Raw genomic sequence first — 16,801 nt, 5'->3', positions numbered from 1 at the left:
GCAATCACTTCTCTAGCTTCCCACAGGTCATAGATTCATAGAGATGTACAGCATGGAAACAGACCCGTCGGTCCAACCTGTCCATGCCGACCAGATATCCCAACCCAATGTAGTCCCACCTGCCAGCACTCGGCCCATATCCCTCCAAACCCTTCCTATTCATATACCCATCCAAATGCCTCTTAAATGTTGCAATTGTACCAGCCTCTACCACATCCATACACATACCACCCTCTGCGTGAAAAAGTTGCCCCTTAGGTCTCTTTTATATCTTTCCCCTCTCACCCTAAACCTATGCCCTCTAGTTCTGGACTCCCCTACCCCAGGGAAAAGACTTTGTCTATTTATCCTATCCATGCCCCTCATAATTTTGTAAACCTCTATAAGGTCACCCCTCAGCCTCAGATGCTCCAGGGAAAACAGCCCCAGCCTGTTCAGCCTCTCCCTGTAGCTCAGATCCTCCAACCCTGGCAACATTCTTGTAAGAATAATTATATCCTTCACAGGCTGGATCGCAGCAAACAAGCTTCTTTTAAAGTAGTCTTCAACCTCTGTTCCATTGACAAAGTGTACTTTTTTGTTTGGGGGCAAGGGGTGGTCAGAGGAAGGTGGGAGAGAAATTTTTAAATAGTCTTGGGCTACAAACCATTGCCCTGCTGCACAGGGGATGCAGACTTCGCCACCAAGAACTGGTCTCAGCAGGTCCTGGGGATTTATCCACCTTTACCGGTTTCAAGACATCCAGCACTTCCTCCTCTGCAATCTGGACATTTTACAAGATGTCACCATCTATTTCCCTACAGTCTATATTTTCCATATACTTTTCCACAGTAAATACTGATGCAAAATACTCATTTAGTATCTCCCCCATTTTCTGCGGCTCCACACAAAGGCCGCCTTGCTGATCTTTGAGGGGCCCAATTCTCTCCCTCATTATCCTTTTGTCCTTAATGTATTTGTAAAAACCCTTTGGATTTTCCTTAATTCTATTTGCCAAAGCTATCTCATGTCCCCTTTTTGCCCCCCTGATTTCCCTCTTAAGTATACTCCTACTGCCTTTATACTCTTCCAAGGATTCACTCAATCTATCCTGTCTATACCTTACCAATGCTTGCTTCTTTTTGTTACCCAAACCCTCAATTTCTTTAGTCATCTAGCATTCCCTATATGTACCAGCCTTTCCTTTCACCCTGACAGGAATATACTTTCTCTGGATTCTCGTTATCTCATTTCTGAAGGCTTCCCATTTTCCAGGTGTCCTTTTACCTGCGAACATCTGCCCCCAATCAGCTTTCAAAAGTCTTGCCTAATACCGTCAAAATTGGCCTTTCTCTAATTTAGAACTTCAGCTTTTAGATCTGGTCTATCCTTTTCCATCATTATTTTAAATCTAATAGAATTATGGTCGCTGGCCCCAAAGTGCTCCCCCACAGACACCTCAGTCACCTGTCCTATTTCCCAAGAGTAGGTCAAGTTTTGCACCTTCTCTAGTAGGTACATCTACATACTGAATCAGAAAATTGTCTTGTATGCACTTAACAAATTCCTCTCCATCTAAACACTATGGCAGTCCCAGTCTATGTTTGTTTGGAAAGTTAAAATCTCCTACCATAACCACCTTATTATTCTTACAGATTGCTGAGATCTCATTACAAGTTTGTTTCTCAATTTCCCTCTGACTATTAAGGGGTCTATAATACAATCCCAATAAGGTGATCATCCCTTTCTTATTTCTCAGTTCCACCCAAATAACTTACCTGGATGTATTTCCAGGAATATCCTCCCTCAGCACAGCTTATCAAAAATGCCACTCCCCCTCCTCTCTTGCCTGGAACATTAAGCTGCCAGTCCTACCCATCCCTGAGCCATGTTTCTGTAATTGCTATGATATCCCAGTCCCAGTTCCTAACCATGCCGGGTTCATCTGCCTTCCCTGTTAGGCCAAGCATTGAAATAAATAGTTTAATTTATTAGTCTTACCTTGTCCCTGCTTGCCCTGATTGTTTGACTCACTTCTGTTCTCAACTGTACCAGTCTCAGATTGATTTCTTTGCTCACTATCTCCCTGGGTTAGACCCACCCCCAAACTTACTAGTTTAAATCCTCCCGAGCAGCTCTAGCAAATTTCCCTGCCAGTATATTAATCCCCTTCCAATTTAGGTGCTATCTGTCCTTCTTGTACAGGTCACTTCTACCCCAAAAGAGATTCCAGTGATCCAAAAATGTGAATCCTTCTCCCATACACCAGCTCCTCAGCCATGCATTCATCTGCTCTATCCTCCTATTCCTGCCCTCACTAGTTTGTAGCACCCGGAGTAACCCAGATATTACTACCCTCGAGGACCTCCTTTTTAAATTTCTGCCTAACTCTCTGCAATCTCCCTTCAGAATCTCAACCTTTTCCCTTCCTATGTCGTTGGTTCCAATGTGGACAATGACCTCTTGCTGGCCCTTTTTGAGACATCCTTGATCCTGTTACCAGGGAAGCAACATACCATTCTGCTTTTTCTCTGCTGGCCACAGAAACGTCTGTCTGTACCTCAGACTCCAGAATCCCCTCACACAATTGATTTCTTGGAAGCTGACATACCCCTTGTTGCATTAGAGCCAGTATCAATACCAGAAACTTGGCTGTTCGTGCTATGTTCCCCTGAGAATCCATCACGCCCTACATTTTCCAAAACAGCATACCTGTTTGAAATGGGTATATCCACAAAAGACTCCTGCACTAGGTGCCTACCTCTCTTACCTTTCCTGGAGTTAACCCACTTATGTGACTGTATCTGAGACTTTTCCCCCTTTCTATAACCGTCATCCATCACATACTGCTGCTGTTGCAAATTCCTCATCGCTTCTAACTGTTTCTCCATTCGATCTGATAAGATTCATATCCAACAGCATTTATGGCAGATATAATCCGCAGTAATCCTTAAACTCTCTTTAAACTCCCACATCTGACAAGATGCACATATCACTGTACTAAAGGCCATTTTTTGCTCCTTCATAATCTACAGACCCAGAAAATAACACTGTTTTATTCCTCTACAAAACAATGCCCCAGGTTAAATTAATAGTTATGGCTTATATTTTAAGTTTAATCAAGAGACATATCTCCAAAAACATAAATCAAGAAAGAACCCACTTTTATCCCTCCTGCAGCCTTTCTGTTGGACATACTTAAAACTATTAACTTATCTGATTCTGTGCTGTGAACTTCGCCCAAACAGGCTCCTCCACTGTTCGTTAATTTTCCCAGACGCACTTCGATGTCCAGCAATACATGAATTCAAAACAGCAAAAGCAGTAACTGTGCAGGTTCTCTCTCTCTCTCCTCTGCACTGTCCTCACCATATGCTTCCTTTGTCTGTTCTTCTCCCTCTTAAAACTGCTGTTGTTTTGACTTTTTTTTCCAAAGTTCCAAAACAATGCAACAGCAAATGAAACAGTAATTGCTGCTCCTACAATTCGAGGAAATCACCTCCAGCACCTAAAATACCTCAAAAAAGGAGTACCTGTTACAGCCAGAAATTTTTCCTGTCCTCAATCTTGGATTACCCAGAATTCTTAAAAAAACTCAATCAAGTTTGTGAGACATGATTTCCCACGCACAAAGTCATGCTGACTATCCCTAATCAGTCTCTATTCGGTCCACGAGGAGGTTGAACAGTTCATCCACTACACTAACACCTTCCACCCCGACCTCAAATTCACCTGGACAGTCTCGGACTCCTCCCTCCCCTTCCTAGACCTTTCTGTTTCTATCTCAGGCGACCGAATCAACACGGACATCTACTACAAACCAACCGACTCCCACAGCTACCTGGACTACACCTCCTCCCATCCTGCCCCCTGTAAAAACACCATCCCATTCTCCCAATTCCTTCGTCTCCGCCGCATCTGCTCCCAGGAGGACCAGTTCAAAATACGTACAACACAGATGGCCTCCTTCTTCAAGGACCGCAATTTCCCCCCCGACGTGGTCGACGGTGCCCTCCACCGCATCTCCTCCACTTCCCGCTCCTCCGCCCTTGAGCCCCGCCCCTCCAACCGCCACCAGGACAGAACCCCACTGATCCTCACCTACCACCCCAACCAATCTCCATGTACAGCGCATCATCCGCCGTCACTTCCGCCACCTCCAAACAGACCCCAGCACCAAGGATATATTTCCCTCCCCTCCCCTATCAGCTTTCCGTAGAGACCACTCCCTCCGCGACTCCCTTGTCAGATCCACACCCCCCACCGACCCAACCTCCACTCCCGGCACCTTCCCTTGCAACCGCAGGAGGTGCAACACTTGCGCCCACACCTCCCCCCTCACTTCTCTCCATGGCCCCAAAGGAAACTTCCATATCCGCCACAGATTCACCTGCACCTCCACCCACATCATGTACTGCATCCGCTGCAGCCGGTGTGGCCTCCTCTATATTGGGGAGACAGGCCGCCTACTTGCGGAGCGATTCAGAGAGCACCTCTGGGCCACCCGGACGAACCAACCCAACCACCCTGTAGCACAGCATTTCAACTCCCCCTCCCACTCCACCGAGGATATGCAGGTCATTGGACTCATCCACCGCCAAACCACAACAACGCGACGGTCGGAGGAGGAGCGTCTTATCTTCCGACTGGGAACCCTCCAACCACAGGGGATGAACTTGGACTTCACCAGTTTCTTCATTCCCCCTCCCCCCACCTTGTCTCAGCCGAATCCCTCCAGCCCGGCACCGCCTTCCTGACCTGCAGTCTTCTTCTTGACCTCTCCGCCTCCATCCTACTCCGACCTATCACCCTCACCTTGACCTCTTTCCACCTATCACATTTCCAACGCCCCTCCTCCAAGTCCCTCCTCCCTACCTTTTATCTTCTCCTGCTGAACACTCTCTGCTCATTCCTGAAGAAGGGCCTGGGCCCGAAACGTCGAATCTCCTATTCCCTGGATGCTGCCTGACCTGCTGTGCTGTTCCAGCAATAAAGTTTCAAGAATGAAGAGCTTATACAAGCATATAGCAAAGGCACACTGGCTGTAGTGGGGAGTTTTAACTTTCATGGATACTGGAATAAGCAAACCCATAGTTTTCTGTAGTGTTAGGGTTAGGACAGCCTGACAGTAAATATTTATCTAGCAGTAAGCATCAAATATAAATGCAATGCAGTATACAGGAGAGAGACATGCAAAATGTCTATGAGATCCTAAACTTAGATAATGCTAGTTTCAGTGCAATTAGACAGAGGCTGTGCAGAGTAAATAGTGCAAATATCTTCATGGGTAGAACAATGAAGATCAATAGAGAGGTGTTCAAAAACAAATTTCTTCTCCTAAAAAGCTGGAGAATTTCTTGTCAAAAATATCCAAAGGCAACATAAGAGGTAAAGAACAATATAAAAACAAAGTAAAATTTGAAAATGGCATTGATCCTGGCAACTGGGAGAGATGTGCAGAACCAAACTTGCAAAAGACATCAAAAGCAACATATGTGCAATTAGGCGCAGAGGATAATCAGGTACAATGTGGCCCCTTGAAAACTGAGATTGGGATATTGTAAATGGTCAGTCTGTTGTGTAATTACTTGACATCAGTATTTGTAGCAGAGGAAGAGGATGATTTGCCCAGCATTCATGAATCTGAGCAGACTCACTAAAATTAACTTGAGAAAAAAATGGGACTAAAGAATGCTGAATTCCAGGTTTTCAAGGAAGTAGGTGAGAATATTGTAGACATTGCAAATTATGTCATTGCAAAACTCTCTTGATTCAAGAACAGTTCCTTTAAATCAAAAACTCATTATTTAAGTAGGGTGAGAAACAGAAACCAAGGAATTATAGATCAATTAGTCTAGTATTTATTGTTGGTAAATTACTTTAGTCCCTTATCTAGGATGGAATGAACAAGCACCTTAAGTATTTTTAGCTGACCAGAAAAATCACAGATGTGCAAAGTTGACGATTCTGATATTTTGGAAGAACTCATTAAATTTAAAGCATTGGCTGACTCAAATGGAAGGACAGCCAGAGAATGGTACAGAATAATACCACAGCCAGGTTCACTCACTGCACTGGCTGTGGTAGTTCTCAGCACCTGCCTCACCTAGCCACATAGTGGTATGGTCTACACTTTGATTAGAAAGTTTTGGTCAGCACAGACAGTATGTGAAGAGAGACAGATTAAATTTCTGACAGGAGAATATCTATGGATGTTTAGTGCTTCCTAAGAACTTACAAATTCTATGGCACTGAATCCAAATTATTACAAGATGCAGACAGACAGCCGAAAAAAAATTAACTTTCTACCTCTGTATTTGCTACTCAGCAAAATTACAACCTTCAAAGACCCTCAAAATTGACCCCAATGATTCCTGACTAGACGTTAATAACCAATCCCAGACTCTGTCAATCATCAATTCCAGACATTTACTTCTTAATCAAAGGATCCATAAATTTATTAACAATACAATAACTTTAGGAGATTAAAATTAAGTAACAAAGTAATCTACTAGTTTAGTTCTAAATCCAAAAACCTTTGTTTTCAGCCCTAGTCACACAAAAGATGAACAAACAAACACTGTTAAGATAAATAAAAATAACATAACTTGCCAGATTACTTAATCACTTTCATGATATATTGTTCTACAGGCATAGATGATGACTTCTTGGTTGACTTTCTGAAGATGGCAATCAAGGTCACCTTTTAAGTTCACTCAGATAAAAGCAGCACCTTCTGAAACAGAATACACAGGCTTTATTCATCATAGCCAGTGACTTCAACCAAGTCAACCTCAAAAATGTGCTACCAAAATACTATCAACATGCCTCCTGCTTCATCAGAGATCCAAAATTCCTTTAGCATTGTTACACAACCAACGATGCCTACCATTCCATTCCCCGTATGCATTTTGGACAATCAGATCACAATACTGTGCAAAGAGTAAGGACTCAGTGCAGAAAGTAGTTCAGAGTTGAAACTTTATTGCTGGAACAGCACAGCAGGTCAGGCAGCATCCAGGGAACAGGAGATTCGACGTTTCGGGCACAGGCCCTTCTTCAGGAATGAGCAGAGAGTGTTCAGCAGGAGAAGATAAAAGGTAGGGAGGAGGGACTTAGAGGAGCGGCGTTGGAAATGTGATAGGTGGAAAGAGGTCAAGGTGAGGGTGATAGGTCGGAGTAGGATGGAGGCGGAGAGGTCAAGAAGAAGACTGCAGGTCAGGAAGGCGGTGCCGGGCTGGAGGGATTCGGCTGAGACAAGGTGGGGGGAGGGGGGAATGAAGAAACTGGTGAAGTCCAAGTTCATCCCCTGTGGTTGGAGGGTTCCCAGTCGGAAGATAAGACGCTCCTCCTCCGACCGTCGCGTTGTTGTGGTTTGGCGGTGGATGAGTCCAATGACCTGCATATCCTCGGTGGAGTGGGAGGGGGAGTTGAAATGCTGTGCTACAGGGTGGTTTGGTTGGTTCGTCCGGGTGGCCCAGAGGTGCTCTCTGAATCGCTCCGCAAGTAGGCGGCCTGTCTCCCCAATATAGAGGAGGCCACTCCGGCTGCAGCGGATGCAGTAGATGATGTGGGTGGAGGTGCAGGTGAATCTGTGGCGGATATGGAAGTTTCCTTTGGGGCCTTGGAGAGAAGTGAGGGGGGAGGTGTGGGCGCAAGTGTTGCACCTCCTGCGCTTACAAGGGAAGGTGCCGGGAGTGGAGGTTGGGTCGGTGGGGGGTGTGGATCTGACAAGGGAGTCGCGGAGGGAGTGGTCTCTACGGAAAGCTGATAGGGGAGGGGAGGGAAATATATCCTTGGTGCTGGGGTCTGTTTGGAGGTGGCGGAAGTGACGGCGGATGATGCGCTGTACATGGAGATTGGTGGGGTGGTAGGTGAGGACCAGTGGGGTTCTGTCCTGGTGGCGGTTGGAGGGGCGGGGCTCAAGGGCGGTGGAGCGGGAAGTGGAGGAGATGCGGTGGAGGGCACCGTCGACCACATCGGGGGGGAAATTGCGGTCCTTGAAGAAGGAGGCCATCTGTGTTGTACGTATTTTGAACTGGTCCTCCTGGGAGCAGATGCGGCGGAGACGAAGGAATTGGGAGAATGGGATGGCGTTTTTACAGGGGGCAGGATGGGAGGAGGTGTAGTCCAGGTAGCTGTGGGAGTCGGTTGGTTTGTAGTAGATGTCCGTGTTGATTCGGTCGCCTGAGATAGAAACAGAAAGGTCTAGGAAGGGGAGGGAGGAGTCCGAGACTGTCCAGGTGAATTTGAGGTCGGGGTGGAAGGTGTTAGTGTAGTGGATGAACTGTTCAACCTCCTCGTGGGAGCACGAGGTAGCGCCAATACAGTCATCAATGTAGCGAAGGAAAAGATGGGGGGTGGGGCCAGTGTAGTTGCGGAAGATGGATTGTTCCACATACCCTACGAAGAGGCAGGCATAGCTGGGGCCCATGCGGGTGCCCATGGCTACTCCTTTTGTTTAGAGAAAGTGGGAGGATTGGAAAGAAAAGTTGTTCAGGGTGAGGACCAGTTCGGTCAGTCGAAGGAGGGTGTCGGTGGAAGGGTACTGGGTGGTACGGCGGGAAAGGAAGAAGCGGAGTGCTTTGAGTCCTTCGTGATGGGGGATGGAGGTGTACAGGGACTGGATGTCCATGGTGAAGATGAGGCGTTGGGGACCGGGGAAGCGGAAATCCTGGAGGAGGTGGAGGGCGTGGGTGGTGTCACGAACGTAGGTGGGGAGTTCTTGGACTAATGGGGACAGGACCGTGTTGAGGTATGCCGAGATGAGTTCGGTTGGGCAGGAGCAGGCTGAGACGATGGGTCGTCCGGGGCAGTCAGGTTTGTGGATTTTGGGCAGGAGGTAGAAACGGGCGGTGCGGGGTTGTGGGACTATGAGGTTGGAGGCGGTGGATGGGAGGTCCCCTGAGGTGATGAGGTTATGGATGGTCTGGGAGATGATGGTTTGGTGGTGGGGGGTGGGGTCATGGTCAAGGGGACGGTAGGAGGAGGTATCTGCGAGCTGGCGTTTGGCCTCAGCGGTGTAAAGGTCAGTGCGCCAAACTACTACTGCGCCTCCCTTGTCAGCTGTTTTGATGGTGAGGTTGGGGTTGGAACGGAGGGAGTGGAGGGCTGCGCGTTAGTAGTTCAGTGTTGGTCTGAGGTAACGGAACGGCTTCTATGGGACTACTCAGTGTCAGTGGACTGGGGGTCCAGATTCAAGAACTCAGCAGCCAACTTGGACAAGTATGCCATTACAGACTTCATGAGTAAGTGTGTGTAAGACTGTACACTGAAGAAGTTCATCTAAATGTTCCCTAACCAGAAACCATGGATAAACCAGGGGATCCAGTCCTTACTAAAGTCTATGTCTGAAGCAATTTGAGCAATCTTGACACATACAGTACAGGAAATCGAGATGCAACCTTCGTAAGGCTATCAGAGACACCAACACGCAACATCAAACTAAACTTGAAATGCAGACCAACCACACAGAAATCCATTGTTTGTGACAAGGCTTACATGACATAATGAGCTATAAAACAAAGTCAAACAGAATCGCGGCCAATAGTACATACCTACCCAATGAGTTCAATGCATTCTATACTAGATTTGAACAGTTCAGTGAGAAGATGTCACCCATTCCAACAGCCTCGGATGCACTCGTACCTATGGTCACTGCCAAAGACATTACATTGACCTTCTTGAGAGTGAATCTAGAGAAAACGACTGGATCATATAGGATCACTGACTGTGCACTCAGATCCTGTATTGTCCATCTGATGGGAGTATTCACACACATCTTTAACCTCTCCTTACTACAATCTGATATTTCCATTTGCTTTAAGACCACCATCACCCCAGTGCCAAAGAAAAATCATGCAGCTTGCCTAAATGACTACTGCCTAGTGACTGTGACCTGCATAATTATGAAATTCTTTGAGAAGTTAGTCATTGTTCACATCAACTCCAGCCTATCAAACTGCCTTGATCCTTTGTTTAACAGTGCAACAGGTCTATAGCAGATGCCATCCCCTTGGCTGGGCACTCTATCCAGATGTTCCAGGGATGAGGATACCTACATGAGGCTTCTACTTATTATCAGCGTTCTGCCTTCAGCACCATAATTCAAAACAAACTAACCTCTGAACTCTGAGATCTATGCCTCAGCTCGCTCCTCTGTAACTGGATCCTCAATATCCTGACCCATAGACTGCAATAAGAAAGAATAGGCAGCAACACCTCCACCACCATAATCCACAATATTGGTGCCCTGCAAGGCTGTGTACTCAGCTGCCTGCTCTACTCCTTCTACACTCAAGACCATGTGGCCTAATTCTGTTTACAAGTTTGCTGACGACACCACGATTGTAGGTCAGATCTCAAGCAATGATGAGACAGAAGACAGAAAAGAGATTGAGTGCTTAGCGACATGGTGTAAAGACAACAACCTTGCCACAAACATCAGCATCAATGGTGCTGAGGTAGAGACAGTCGAGAGAGTCAAATTATTGGAATGACGATCACCAACTAAGGTGGAAGCTTAGTGGTAGAACGAACAGAGTTGTTATCTCTGGTGCCACAAGGTGAGGAATAGAGAGAGAGTGCGGTTGAACATGTGGCTATAGGGATGGTGCAGGAGGGAGGGATTCAGATACCTGGATAAGTGGGGCTCATTCTGGGGTAGGTGTGGTCTACACCTGAACCAGTGGGGTACCAATATCCTGGGAAAGAGGTTTGCTAATGCTCTTTGAGAGGATTTAAACTAATTCAACACAGGGATGGTGTTGTAAAAAATTCTCAAGGTCAGGTTCGTAGGAGAGTAGTCTGACACAGAACAAACGACCAAGAGGCGAGACTGCTAGAATATGGGCATTTTATTCCCCGCAGCGTCGCACAACGGGTCTGGCTTATACTCACTCTACATGTTACAAAAACTGGGAGCCGTCAGTTCTCGTAGAGCGGTTGCCAACAACCCACGCTCGGCGGTTAAACGTAACCCCGGAGCAGACTCACCGAACTGGAGACTTTTCCGGCTGATATACTCTTTTCCAGATATAAACATTCATGTGAACAGCAGCCATTCTGGTTACATACAGATAATAACAGCAGAGCAAGGCTAAAAAACACATTCCATTCTGGTTACATACAGATAAGAAGATTCACACGGGACTAAGCAACACCTCCATTCCGGTTAGATTCACACATGTATTGGGACATAATTTTTAACCGTTTCACCACATTCCACTGCTTGGAATTTTACACCACAGATTGGGAACCTGAATTGTAGCTCCAGTGTACAGGAGGTTGTGAGTAGTGAGATTATAAGGTCGCAGGAGTGTACCGGCAGGTGGTTTGAAGTGTGTCTACTTCAATACCAGGAGCATCCGGAATAAAGTGGGTGAACATGCAGCATGGGTTGGTACCTGGGACTTCGATGTTGTGGCCATTTGGAGACATGGATAGAAGAGGGACAGCAATGATGTTGCAGGTTCCGGGTTTAGAAGTGTCAGTGAGAACAGGGAAGGTGGCAAAAGGTGGGGAGGTGTGACACTATTAGTCAAGGACAGTATTACGGTGACAGAGAGGACATTTGATGAGGACTCATCTACTGAGGTAGTATGGACTCAGGTTAGAAACAGGAAAGGAGAGGTCACGCTGTCTGGAGTTTTCTATAGGTCTCTGTAAAGTTCCAGAGATGTAAAGGTCAAGATTGCAAAGATGATTCTGGATAGGATGAAAGTAACAGGGTATTTGTTATGGGGAACTTTAATTTTTCTAATATTGACTGGAAACACTATAATTCAAATACTTTAGATAGGTCAGTTTTTGTCCAATGTGCAGAGGAGGGTTTCCTGACACAGTATGTAGATAGGCCAAAGGGGTGAGGCCACATTGGATTTGGTACTGGGTAATGAACCAGGCCAGGAGGTAAGTGAGCACTTTGATGATAGTGACCACAATGCGGTTAAGTTTACTTTTGTGATGGAAAGTGACAAGTTGAGACCGCAGGGCACAAGTTATAGATGGGGGAAAGGCAATTATGATGTGATTAGGCAAGATTTAGGATGGAAAAGGAAACTGCAGGGAACGGGCACAATTGAAATGTGGAGCTTGTTCATTGAACAGTTACTGTGTGTCCTTGATAAGTATGTACCTGTCAGGCAGAGAGGAAGTGGTTGAGCAAGGGAACCGTGGTTTACTAAAGAAGTTGAATCTCTTGTCAAGAGGAAGGAGGAGGCTTATGTAAAAATGAGATGTGGAAGCTCAGTTAGGACGCTCGAGTGTTAAAATTTAGCCAGGAGGACCTAAAGAGAGAGCTAGGAAAAGCCAGGGGGGGACATGAGAACTCTTTGGCAGTTAGGATCAAAGAAAACCCTAAAGCTGTCTGTAGCTATGTCAAAGAATGACTAGAATAAGATTATGGCTTGTCAAGGACAGTTGTGCGTGGAGTCCAAAGAGATAGGAAAGGGGCTAAATGAATATTTTTTGTCAGTATTCACACAGGAAAAGACAATGTTGTTGTGGAGAATACTGAGATACAGGTGATTAGACTAGACGGGATTGAGGTTCATAAGGAGGAGGTGTTAGCAATTCTGGAAAGTGTGAAAATAGATTAAGTCCTTTGGGCTGGATGGGATTTATCCAAGTATTCTCTGAAAAGCTAGAGAGGGAACTGCAGAGCCTTTGGCTTTGATCTTTATGTCATAGTTGTCTACAGGAATAGTGCCAGAAGAGTGGAGGATAGCAAATGTTGTCCCCTTGTTCAAGAAGGGGAGTAGAAACAACCTGGTAACTATAGACCAGTGAGCCTTACTTCGGTTGTAGGTAAAGTGTTGGGAAGGGTTAGAAGAGATAGGATCTATAATCATCTAGCAAGGAATAATTTGATTAGGGATAGTCAACACGGTTTTGTGAAGGGTATATCGTGCCTCACAAACCTTACTGAGTTCTGAGAGGGTGACCAAATAGGTGGATGAGGGTAAAATGGTTGATGTGGTGTACATGGATTTCAGTAAAGCATTTGATAAGGTTCCACATGGTAGGCTAAAGCAGAAAATACAGAGGCATGGGATTGAAGCTGATTTAATGGTTTGGATCAGAAATTGGCCAACTGAAAGAAGACAGAGGGAAATGTTCATTCTGGAGTTGTTACCTCAAGGATCTGTTTTGGGGCCACTGCTGTTTTTTATTTTTTTATAAATGTCCTGGATGAGGGCGTAGAAGAATGGGTTAGTAAATTTTCGGATGACACTGTAGTCAGCGGAGTTGTGGACAGTGAAGAAGGATGTTGCAGATTACAGAGGGACATAGATAAGCTGCAGAGCTGGGCTGAGAGGTGGTAAATGGCATAACTACAAACTGAGGGGTGGTAGATTTAAGACAGATGTCAGAGGCAGGTTCTTTATGCAGAGAGTGGTGAGGGCATAGAATGCCCTACTTGCTAATGTAGTCAACTCAGCCACATTAGGGAGATTTAAACAATCCTTAGGTAAGAACATGATTTTGGGATAGTGTAGGGGGACGAGCTGAGAATAGTTCACAGGTCGGCGCAACATCGAGGGCCTGTTCTGCACTGTATTATTTTATGTTCTAAATGTGGAAAAGTGTGAGTTGATTCACTTTGGAAGGAGTAACAGGAATACAGAGTACTGGGCTATTGGTAAGATTCTTGGTAGTGTGATGAGCAGAGAGATCTTGGTGTCCATCTGCATAGATCCCTGAAAGTTGCCACCCAGGTTGATAGGGTTGTTAAGAAGGCATACAGTGTGTTATCTTTAATTGGTAGATGCGGCCACACTTGGAGTATTGCATACAGTTCTGGTCACCGCATTATAGAAAGCAAGTGGAAGCACTGGAAAGGGTTTGAGGAAATTTAACAGGATGTTGCCTGGTATGGAGGGAAAGACAATGACAGCCTTCTTCCTCTGATGGTGAGAGCTAGCACAAGGGGACATAGCTTTAAACTGAGGGGTGATAGATATAGGGCAGATGCCAAAGGTAGGTTCTTTAATCAGAGAGTAGTAAGGGCATAGAATGCCCTGCCTGCAACAGAAGTAGACTTGCCAACTTTAAGGGCATTTAAATGGTTATTGGATAAATATATGGATGATAATGGAATAGTGTAGGTTAGATGGGCTTCAGATAAGTTTCACAGGTCGGCGTAACATCAAGGGCCAAAGGGCCTGTACTGCACTCTATTGTTCTATAACATTCTCACTCCTCAGAAGAGGCTAACAAAATTCATCAAGTACACAAGGACTCTTACCAATTTTTATAGATGCATCATAGAAAGCAATCTATCTGGATGTATCACAGCATGGTATGGCAACTGCTCTTCCATCCAATGACTCTATCTATACTTCCAGCTGCCTCCAACCAACATAATCAAAGACCCTCGCAATCTGGTTATATACTCTTCAACCCTACAAAAGTTTGAATACAAGTATGAGTAGGTTCAAGAACGGCTTCTTCTGCTTTTGAATGGACCTTTCAAATGTTAATTTTGATCCTCCCACAATCCAAAACTGTGCGGGTCAGATGAATTGGCCATGCAAAATTGCCCAGTGTTAGGTGCATTAGTCAGGGGTAAATGTAGGGGAATGGCTCTAGGTGGGTTACTCTTTGGAGGGTCCATGTGGACTTGTTGGGCCAAATGGCCTGTTTCCATTTTGTAGGGAATCTAATCTAACCTTGTGCTGTTCCCAGAACAATTATTCTCTCAGTGGATGTATGCCAAAAAACAGTCTACACAATCTTCAAAAGGCTGCTGTGCACTAGAACAAGTGTGGCAATCCACTGTTGCCACTTGCCAGCAGTGTAATGATACAGTAACCACAAGGCCATGCAGCTCATGGCTGACACTATCTCACACATACAACTCAATTCTTTTACCCTAGTTGTTGTTTGATTACACAGTCTACCTGTCCTACCACTTTCTGATCTTGCTCCCAGTTTGTATGCTGTAAATAAAATTGGTGGTGTAGTGGACAGCAACGGTTACCTCAGAGTACAATGGGATCCTGATCAGATGGAGTTTAATTTAGGTAAATGCGAGATGCTGCATTGTGGAAGGCAAATTAGGGCAGCATTTATACACTTAATGGTAAGGTCCTGGGGAGTGCAGGTTCATAGTTACTTGAAAGTGGAGTCCCAGGTAGACAGGATAGTGGAGAAGGGGTTTGATACACTTGGTCAGTACACTGAATATAGGGGGAGGGAAGTCATTTTGTGGCTGTACTGGACATTAATTAGGCCACTTTTGGAATAACACATTCAATTCTGGTCTCCCCATTATAGGGTGAATGTTGTGAAAAGATTTGCAAGGATTTTGCCAAGGTTGAGCTATAAGGAGAGGATGGGGCTATTTTTCTGGAGTGTTGGAGGCTGAGGCTTACCTTACAAAGGTTTATAAAATCATGAGCAGCATGGATAGGGTGAATAGCCAAGGTCTTATTCCTGGCAGAGAATCCCAAGACTAGAGGGCATAGGTTTAAGGAGAGAGGGCAAAGATTAAGGGTTAGCACTGCTGCCTCACTGCACCAGGGTTCCAGGTTCAATTCCAGCCTCTGGTGATTGCCTGTGTCTGCATGGGTTTCCTCCCACAGCCCAAAGATGTGCAGGCCAGGTGAATTGGCTATGCTAAATTGCCCATTGTGTTAGGTACATTTGTTAGAGTGAAATGGGTCTGGGTTGGTTACTCTTCGGAGGGTTGGTGTGGACTGGGTTCGGCCGAAGAGCCTGTTTCCACACTGTCGGGAATCTAATCTAATCTGGTTAAGGGGCAACTTTTTCAGAGGGTGGTACTCGTATGGAATGAGCTGCCAGAGGAAGTGATGGAGGGTGGTACAATTACAACATTTAAAAAAGGGATCTGAATGGTTTTATGAATAGGAAGGTTTTAGAGGCAAACGGGACTAGATTAATTTAGGAAATCTGGTCAGCATGGACGAGTTGGACAGAAGTGTCTGTTTCCATGCTGTACAGCTCTATGATTCTGATAGCTATTTTTTTCTAAGTATAGAAACCAGGTGAGCGTTTTCTTCTAACTTGTACTTGGTGGTCAGGTATATTTGGGACTTTGTCATCACTCTGGGACATCACGTTTGTAATAGGGCTTCAGTTTCAGCCTACTGCTTCTGAGTCAGGATGCAGCCATCTCGGCAATTAAGGATGGACAACAAATTGCGGGAGGGGTGAAAAAGTGCCCAACACATCACAGCGAAGATAGTTCTGAAATTAACTTTATTTAGTGCTACAAAAAAAAAGAGACAGAACTGGATAAACCACAGTGGAGAAGTATAGAGCAGTAGGATGGAATAGACAAAAATGAACTGAATGGCCTAATTTGTAATCTAACCGTCCTATGAATAAACTCCCAGAACATTAAAAGATTTTTCTCCCTTTCCTAACAACAGCGGAGCCATTGTTATCCTATGTTTTGTTTCCAAACTCTTTTTGATGACAAATTCCACAGATCATTCTGACCATGAAGGACCCCCCTCCCCCCTCTCTTGGAATGGGTCCCCTCTTGGACCTGCATCATGCCCTTCACCTTGACAGGATGACTCAGACCGAGGCGAATCCGCTGACATTTATATTCTTTCCAACTCCCCTATCGCGTCAAACTTGAAAACAGGATACAGTTCAATACCAATGAGGTGAATCAGCGAGACGCAGATACCGCTCCATCCCTCGAAAACCGTCAAACAACATGGCGCAGTGAGGCGGGGAGGAGAATTCGGTGATTGACTGGTGGACTGGTCCAATCCGCGGCTGCCCACCGGACAAAGACGGACGGGGGACCTACCAATGGCATTATCGCGAGCGGAGGGGGCGGGAC

At 45.6% G+C, this 16,801-nt stretch overlaps 1 long non-coding RNA gene across 2 annotated transcripts in view; it reads right to left on the bottom strand.

The window, feature by feature from the left end:
• Nucleotides 1-16,674, bottom strand: part of LOC148139745 (uncharacterized) — a 49,364-nt gene extending 32,690 nt beyond the window's left edge. For both annotated transcript variants that reach the window (XR_015753421.1, XR_015753422.1), the window contains exons 1-2: nt 16,514-16,674; nt 6,592-6,715 (exon numbers count right to left, since the gene is read on the bottom strand). This is a non-coding gene — a long non-coding RNA (uncharacterized LOC148139745). The remainder of the gene's footprint in view (nt 1-6,591; nt 6,716-16,513) is intronic.
• Nucleotides 16,675-16,801: the final 127 nt, after the last annotated feature.

This window comes from Chiloscyllium plagiosum, unplaced genomic scaffold (assembly GCF_037043375.1).
Source record: "Chiloscyllium plagiosum isolate Xiang-an unplaced genomic scaffold, Cpla_swu_hap1 HiC_scaffold_37, whole genome shotgun sequence".
NCBI classification, from domain to species: Eukaryota; Metazoa; Chordata; class Chondrichthyes; order Orectolobiformes; family Hemiscylliidae; genus Chiloscyllium; species Chiloscyllium plagiosum.
Note: the sequence above shows the minus strand (reverse complement) of the source record. Positions and strands in the feature narration are given on the sequence as shown.